Source organism: Arvicola amphibius, chromosome 12 (genome assembly GCF_903992535.2).
Source record: "Arvicola amphibius chromosome 12, mArvAmp1.2, whole genome shotgun sequence".
NCBI classification, from domain to species: domain Eukaryota; kingdom Metazoa; phylum Chordata; class Mammalia; order Rodentia; family Cricetidae; genus Arvicola; species Arvicola amphibius.
This window is the reverse complement of record NC_052058.2, coordinates 89955957-89964265: the sequence shown is the minus strand read 5'-3', so window position 1 is coordinate 89964265 and position 8309 is coordinate 89955957. Positions and strand designations below refer to the sequence as shown.

The 8309-nt window shown below is 38.8% G+C and overlaps 1 pseudogene; it reads left to right on the top strand.

Annotated features, from left to right (window-relative positions):
* The first annotated feature begins 3041 nt into the window (after positions 1-3041).
* LOC119827011 lies at positions 3042-3478 on the top strand (annotated as a pseudogene).
* The last annotated feature ends 4831 nt before the right edge of the window (positions 3479-8309 follow it).

Here is an 8309-nt window from a genome sequence, read left to right as displayed (position 1 = left end):
CAAAAAAAGTATTATAATGAGCCGGGAAATGGTGGCACACGCCTTTAATGTCAGCACTCAGAAGGCAGAGGCAGGCAGATGTCCATGAGCTGAAAGGTCAGCATGGTCTATAGAGTGAGTTCCAGGACAGCCTGGGTGGTTACACAGAGAAACTCTGTCAAAAAAATAAATAAATAAAAATAAAAAAAGAATCTCCCTACTTTCTATACTAACTTTAAAAATAATCAGAAAGGGGCTAAAATATGTTTCAGTGGCTATTGGTGCCTTTCGTCAGCCTAAGTTTGTGAGCACAGTCCCCAAGATACACGAGAAGACAAGAAATGACACCCACAAGTTGTCCTCTGCCTTCCAAACACATCCTCGCATTACATGTATACATACATACATACATACATACATACATGTGTACATACATACATGTGTACATACATACATACATATGTACACACATACATATGTACACACACAAATAAAATATAAATAATAAAATGAGTCATTTGTCTTGTTTTGTTCTTTAAGCAAGGAATAAGAAAGTTTGTATCCTGAAGCTAGAGAAGCAAAGATGTCCATTCTTGAAGAATAGCAGTCGGCGCCTATAAACTTGTGTTTTAGCCCTCATGGCATGTCTTGCTTATGCTCGTTTCTCAGGGACTATGATTTTATGTAGAATCTTTTAAGTTCATCAGCCTTTCATCTGCACTGTGTCTGTCAAACATGACAACCACCATCATGTTCTACCCTAAGATACAGAGGAAATAAAAATTATTTTAACACTGAATAATAATTCTAATTTCTTACCTGCCTCGATTTTCCTTAAAGTAGTCTTTATTCCATCAATATATAGGAGACCCAGAAGTACACAAAACTTAATATAGGGTGTGTTGGCCTCTTTGACATTGACTAATCTGACACTACATTTTATATATTATTACCAATTTATTTAAGCCACCTCTAAAGACAATGAGTAAACTAATAGGTTTAAAATTTTAGTAATTGTACCTGTATAGAACTTGGGAAAACAGAAGATCAATATTTGTGACTTTTGAATCTAAAAAAAAATTCTCTAAATCTCTTAGGCTGAACTTTTCAGTTCATGATAAATGGTAGGTGTGCCTATCTCTGGGGAAAAGTTTAAATAGGACTTTCTTCCAAGGAGTTAGTAGAAACCCTAGGCTTCTGTGTGGAGTGCAGATGTACGGATAGATTTATTTGAATTCAATTCAAATACAGCAGTTTTCTGAAAGGTACACTGTGGCTTTATTCAGTTAAATCTGTTGTAGCCCTTGGTCCTCCGAGATGTTAATGGACCTGTCCCCACCCTCTGTATGTGTTGACTGAGCTCCTCTGGTGAAATGACTCTCAATCCCTCTCATACAGCAAACTAAGATGTTCTGTGATGTATGCTACATACGTTAAAACATGCTGATTCTGGAGGCTGGAGGGCAAATGATGTCCTGCCCTGGCTACCCCAAGGAAGGCATTCATGCATATAGATTTCAGGAGTGATGCAGAAGGCTATCAAGAACTTCTCATGATAGTAAAAATAATAGGAAATCATAACATCCAAACAAATGTGGATGCCTTCCTGTGACAGGCACGTAGCTTTTGTCAAAGCCTATGCCATGCTGATGGCCCCAAGACATCACTGTGTCACTTGGCTGTGGCTTGTTACAGAGTGCTCAGTCACAGATCACGAATTTGCAACTGGTTAGTTTCACCAGAAAAGCTGAAACTCTCTACAGACACCATCAACATTTTGGCCATTGACAAATTCTGGGCTTGTCAACAGATCCATGTACAAAAGTCAGCCTACCCCAGGTAGTGGTATGTTGTTGTGCTGTCCCAAGACACCTGGCTGCTGATGAGTTCAGTGCACACGCCGTCACAGTGCTTTGGACTTTATTTGGAATGTGTTCATGATATTCCCAGTTGTCTATATTCTGGAAATAGATCAAGTTACCAAGATTTTTCTCTCAGTTTCTTATTCGATTTGTCTGTGGTGTTGGTATCTGTCACTCAGATACCTCATCAAGAATTGCCAAGTTATATACGTACCCTCCTTTGGCTAACAGGACCTTGCTCGTTATTGATTCCAAAAGCCTTGGTGAGACAGACCATTCAAGTTTTTCTTTGAAGAATGAGATTCTGAGAAGCTCATGTAAGAAACATTGTAAACACAGGGATTCAGAGAAGCTCCAGTGTTTATCTATAGGAAGTAAATAGTCTGAACATGTAGGTATTTCTGTCAAGATGAGAGGGAGTGACAGGCTACAGACACATGGGATTTCTTGACCCATTTCCTCCGCTTTACATAAGCAAATGACTAGCCCCATAATGCAAGAAAATATATTCTTATTGTGTGATTGTTAGTTTTTATCAACATAACACAAATTAGAGCCACATAGGAAAGGTGAACCTCTGTTGAGGAATTACCACCATCAGATAGGCCTGCAGGCACATCTGTGGGGACATTTTCTTGATTAATGATTGGTGTGGGAGGACCATCTTACAGATGGTGGTGCAGCTTCTGGACAGGAGGTCCAAGGTCAGTGGTTCTCAACCTGTGGGTTGTGACCCCTTTGGCAAACGTCTATCTCCAAAAATATTTACACTTAACAGTAGAAAAAATAGAGTTATAAGGTAGCATTAAGAATAATTTCATGATTGGGCTGACTACAACCTGAGGAACTATATTAAAGGGGCTCAGCATTAAGAAGGTTGAGACATACTGTCCTAGGTGATATAGAGAAGCAAGCTGAGCAAGCCACATAAGAAGATCATGAAGTAGTCTTCTATAGCCTCTGCATCAGTTCCTGCTCCAGATTCGTGCCTTGGATTCCTGCCTTGGCTTTCCCCAAAGATAGACTGTCACCTTTAAGATAAAATAAGGCCTTTCCTTCACAAGTTGCTTTTGTTCAGCATCTTAACACAGTGACATTGAGGCAAACCAGAAAAAGCTGTGTTTATTGATGTACTTACTTTTGAAAATGTGGGATAGAGCTTTTCGCCATCTTTCCTCCGGCTGGGCAGCAGCTATCACCATGACGATCGAGCTGTGCAGTTTCAGCGAGCACAAAATCTACCCTGGACATGTGCGGCACTGTACCAGGAATGACAAGAAGGTTTTTCAGTTTCTTAACACAAAATGCGAGTTCACATTCCTTTCCAAAAGGAATCCTCGGTAGATAAACAGCTCTGCCTTCTACCGAAGAAAACACAAAAAAAGGGCAGTCGGAAGAAATTTAAGAGAAAAGAACTCGCCGCGCAGTCAAATTCCAGCGGGCCATCACAATCAGAAACCCGAAGTTAGGAAACTCAGCTAAAGCAGGCCATCAGGGTTCCCGTCCGTGGAAGCAAAAAAGGCTAAACAGGCATCCAAGAAGACAGCAATTCCAAGGCCCCTACAAAAGCAGCACCTCAACAAAAGATTGTGAAGCCTCTGAAGGTCTCTGCTTTCCGAGTTGGTGGAAAACGCTAACCTTGTAGATCAGAGTTTTGCATAAAGATCTATTTCTAACTCTAAAACAAAAAGAAAAGAAAATATGGAATAGATTACTTACATGAGATAATATTGGATTGGAAGTTACATAATTCTTTCCCCTCATTTTTATATTTGCTTTATCTTAGATATTCTGCTATATTTGAAATTTAAGCGTATAGAAAAACTTCTGCTTTCAACAATCATTTATTTAACCCCTTTTCATCAGCATTAACACTTCTCTCTCCTCTGCTTGCCAATGTTGTTTTCAATGTACTCCACTGTGGCCAAGAAGCATATTTGCTTATACTCTCCAATAGGCATCCAGTGCAGTAAATGTTTTCTTTCCTCAACTGCCTAAAAGTAGACTCCTTTTTCTGCAGTCAATATTTGGAAGATCTTATCTCATCAATTTCCCCACCTTGCAGTGTCTAGATTACCTTCTCCCTTATTATATGTGGCATAAATCCAGCCTAGTGTCTCATAAATACAGATTACATAGGTAAGACTTCTTTTTCCCACTTACCAAATTCATGGAGCCTCTCATTCTCTTTCTTAATCCATGCTATCTGCTCTATGGAACATTTACAGAGATATTCTAGAACTCTTGAAAATTGGTGGACCTGGTCATTCAAATTACCATTGTTACTACTAAGATCACCGTTGTTACTCAAATCCCAAGGTTTCTCGAATTAAGCCATTGTTTTATTTAAGAATACCTTGATGTCATTTTCATCGAAAAGTTTTGCAAAACAGGAACAATGAACAGAAAGTCCATGAGTACCCTGAAGTTGTTTTCCAATAAGGTTGAAGTAGAGGGATTTTGTATTGCCGGCCCCAGCTGGCTGGGCATCTTACAATTAGCTGCTTTCAACTCCCTGTTTCTTGGAAAACTGCTCTGTTGCTATAATCAGTTTGATTTTCTAGCACCTAGTAAGAGTGACTTCATTCTATAAAGCTTTGATTTTCTGGATCTCAGTTCAGGAGCTCAGAAGAAATCAGCTTCCCCTACATTTTATTCATTGTTTCTCACATTGTGTCAGGTAGATTCATACACTCACACTATTGTAGAAATAAAAGGTGTGAGTCAAGATTAACATACAAAATATTTTGATTTCTACCTCGCTGTCCTTTTGTGATGCACTTGAGCAAAGGTTGCTATTGTGTTGTAAGTATATGCAAGCAATCCTATTAGAAGCTTATGGGAAAGATGAGAAGACTGCTCAAAGTCCAACCTTCAGCCATAGTGTGAGCCAGTTTGAGAACCAAGAGATCTTTCACAAGAGCACAGCTTTAGCTGATATTGTGATTTCAACACTATGGAACTCAAACCAGAATCACACCTAAAGATGTTCTCAAACCCATTGTTGTTTTAAGGCATTAATGTCTAAAGCTTTTTGTTATGCAGCAAGAAATCAACAAAACACATGGTACAAAGTCTTTGTAAACAGAGAAATTTTAATATACTGTAACAAAATATTAAAATGTTCTCTTTGAATCAGGAACAAAATGAAGAATCCTTATGTCATCAGGAGTTTTCTCTATCATAAATAATATCATAAATAAGTGCCAACTGCCTAGCAAAATAGTGTGAAAAGTTGCAACTTGTTACAATGGTTTGTAGAAATTTCCCCCAAAGGTCTCTGTCAAAGCATGGTTCCTAGTCCATGATGCTGCTGGAGGATAGTAGAATCTTTTAGAGGCGAGACTAAGTTGAATATCTTCCGCTTATATGATAGTGTGGGGGGTGTATTAGGATCTTGGCCTCCGCTCTTTCTCTTTGCTTCCCAGCTGCCATCAGAGTGACAGCTTGTTCTACTTGTACTACTCAATATTACTCCTTGCCTCACCATGAGACCAAAGGCCACAGGTGTAAACGAAGACTGTTCTTTATTTTCCCTGCCGCCCAGACCCCCTAACCTCACAGAACTATATTAATTATAACACTATTTGGCCTATTAGCTCAGGCTCTTATTACATTTTAAATTAACTCATTTCTATTGATCTGTGTACTGCCACAAGGCTGTGGCTTACTGGGTAAGTTTCTATTCTGGTGCTTTTCTCCTTCAGCAGCTACATGGCATCTCCCTGACTCTGCCTACTCTCTCTCTCTCTCTCTCTCTCTCTCTCTCTCTCTATATATATATATATATATATATATATATATATATATATATATATATATTTCAGCCTGGCTATATTCTGCCCTGCCATAGGCCCAAGTAGCTTTATTCATCAACCAGTAGAAGCAACACATATACAGAAGGCCATTCCACATCAAACAAGGTTAAGAGAGACTGTAGGCTGTATCTCCTAAAATCATGACACAAATTAAATACATCCTCATAAGTTGAACATACCATGAGCTTTTGGTTCATGTGACATGTGTGTTCATTCCTGCAGGTGCAATGGCCATGTATGTGAGTAAAGAGGTCACAGGACCTCAGGTGTCATTTTACAGACAACATCTACCTTCTTTCTAAAACAAGGTCTCTTGCCATTCTAATTGTTTTCCAAGTAGGCTAGTAAGTCCCTGTGTAAATTTTGATTTCCAGCTTGATTAGATTAAGACACTGCCAAGAGATTAATGAAGCACACTTCCAAGTGTGCCTCTTCTGTCATCTTCAAAGATAGCTGTATCATTAGAGTTCTAATGTAATGAGTGGGTCAAGCCTTTGATGAAGTCATAACATAATTTCATTATTAGGAGCTGACGAAAGCAAAGAAGTGGCATGGGCCCTTCACACTGTTTTATTCCTGGCTCCTTCTGTTGAACTCTCTACTTCCTGCACAACATGTCCAGGTTCCCTTGATTTGTGCTCCCAACACCACGATGTTCATGTTGCTCTGAAAGTTCTGAAGCCAAAATGACCAACATAATAGTTAATTCAAAAGAATTAACAAATGGCTTGTTTTCCACTGTTGTCTTACATGAAAAACAAAAGCAGTGCTTCTGGTTTGCAGGGGAAGAACAAGCATCAACATCATCCCAAGATGACGTAGGAGCCCACAGTACTCTGCGCGCAGATGTTTCAATAGCACAAAAGGGAAAGGGTGGCTCTGAGTCTGTACCTTTCCTTTGGGCACCCGGGAGATTCACTTTCATGTATCTTCACATTGCTGTGCTCCAGAAAATGATGTATGGATTATGAATTCCTTCAGTAAGCTCCCTCACTACCCAGTGCTAATTGGTGCCAGTCACTAATCTGGGAGGAAGAATAGAGTACCCGTAAGTCTTCTGGTAATGTTGGCATGTGCTAACTATTGATCTCATGGGGACTATGAGATTGTTTATATAAATCAATATCTATTAGGATGAATATTTATTATCTGTCCTCTTTACTCTATGGATTCTAGCCAGATAAGATGAAAGATACTTGAAATAAACAATGTTTATGTGATGGTTATCAACTTGGCAGGGTCTGGAGCTACCTGGGAGATAAGACTCTGGACACAGTTGTGAAGGGTTATCTAGGGTAGGTAGTTTCTGGGCTAACCTGTTGTGTATTCGGTTAACCAATGTGGTGGTAAGGCCTCACCACTGTGGGTAGCACTGGTTGTCTGTGCAGGGATTCTGGACTGTATACCTGAAGAAGAGAGTACATGCATCCACAGCTCTCTGCTTTCTGATTGTGAATGCAGTGTGACCAGCCAGCCCCCTGCTCCTGCCACCAAGCCACCCCTACTTACCGCTGTGTCTACCCCACCCTGGTGGGCTGTGGCCCTCTAATAAGCCAAAATAAATCCCTCCTTCTTTGAGTTGCTATTGACTGGTTTACTTTATCAAAGAAACAGGAAAGAAACTAAGACAAATTAATACTGATCGATTGGACTTTCATAATAAAATTTAAAGCAGAGGAATGCTCATCGCCACCAGCTATTCTTCAACATTTTAAGAAAATGTGTAAAAAAAAAAGCGAAGAGGAAAATGCATGTAGTTTAGGAAAAAATGGCAGAGCAGTCGCCATGCACACTAACATCATTATACATAGAGAGAAAAGTCACGACGATTATTAAAATCGAATCAAAACAATTTACTGAAGTGTCTAAACACAAATTCAATATAAATATATTTCTAAATAATTATAATTATCTAGGTTAAATTGCAAACAAGTTTTTTTGTAGAATGCCCTTTGGCTTAGCATCAAGATCCTTCATAAGCACCCATGAGTAAGATATCAACACAGAAAACCTCAAACACTAAGAGAAATTACAGATTCTAAGTGAACAAGGCTTTCTATATTACAATCATCAGAATAGAAACAACACCAATTATCTCTAAATTGATCTATAAATTACAGGAAGTCCTGTGATGTGCTTGTGAATTATTAAGCTTGTTCTAGAATAGAATGTGAGAATGGGATGGCTAAGAATGCATAAATCTACAAAGGAAAAACAAACTTGGTGGAGTTTTATTACCAGATATCAAAACTTTGTATAAAGCTATACTAATTAAGGCCATGTGGTGACACTGTAAGATAGACTAATAAATTATGGAAGTGGGTAGAGCATCTGAAGGAGAGTCTATTAGGAGACAATCACTTGATTTATCTCAAGGATGACTCCATAACACGGCATGAAAAGAAGAGTCCTTCCAGTCGCTGATGCTGAGTCAACCAGAAATTCATATTGAAAAATACTCAGTCTTGACACATTCCTCCCTCTATATGCAAAAATCAATTCCAGAATGACTGTAAATTTAAATGTGGTTAAATAAAGCACTAAAACTTCTGGAAGAAAATGTGTTAGACTTCCTTTATAAGCTTGAAGCTAACAAAGATTTATTTTGCTAAATACAAAAACAAAGTATAAAATGAATGAAAGATTGACT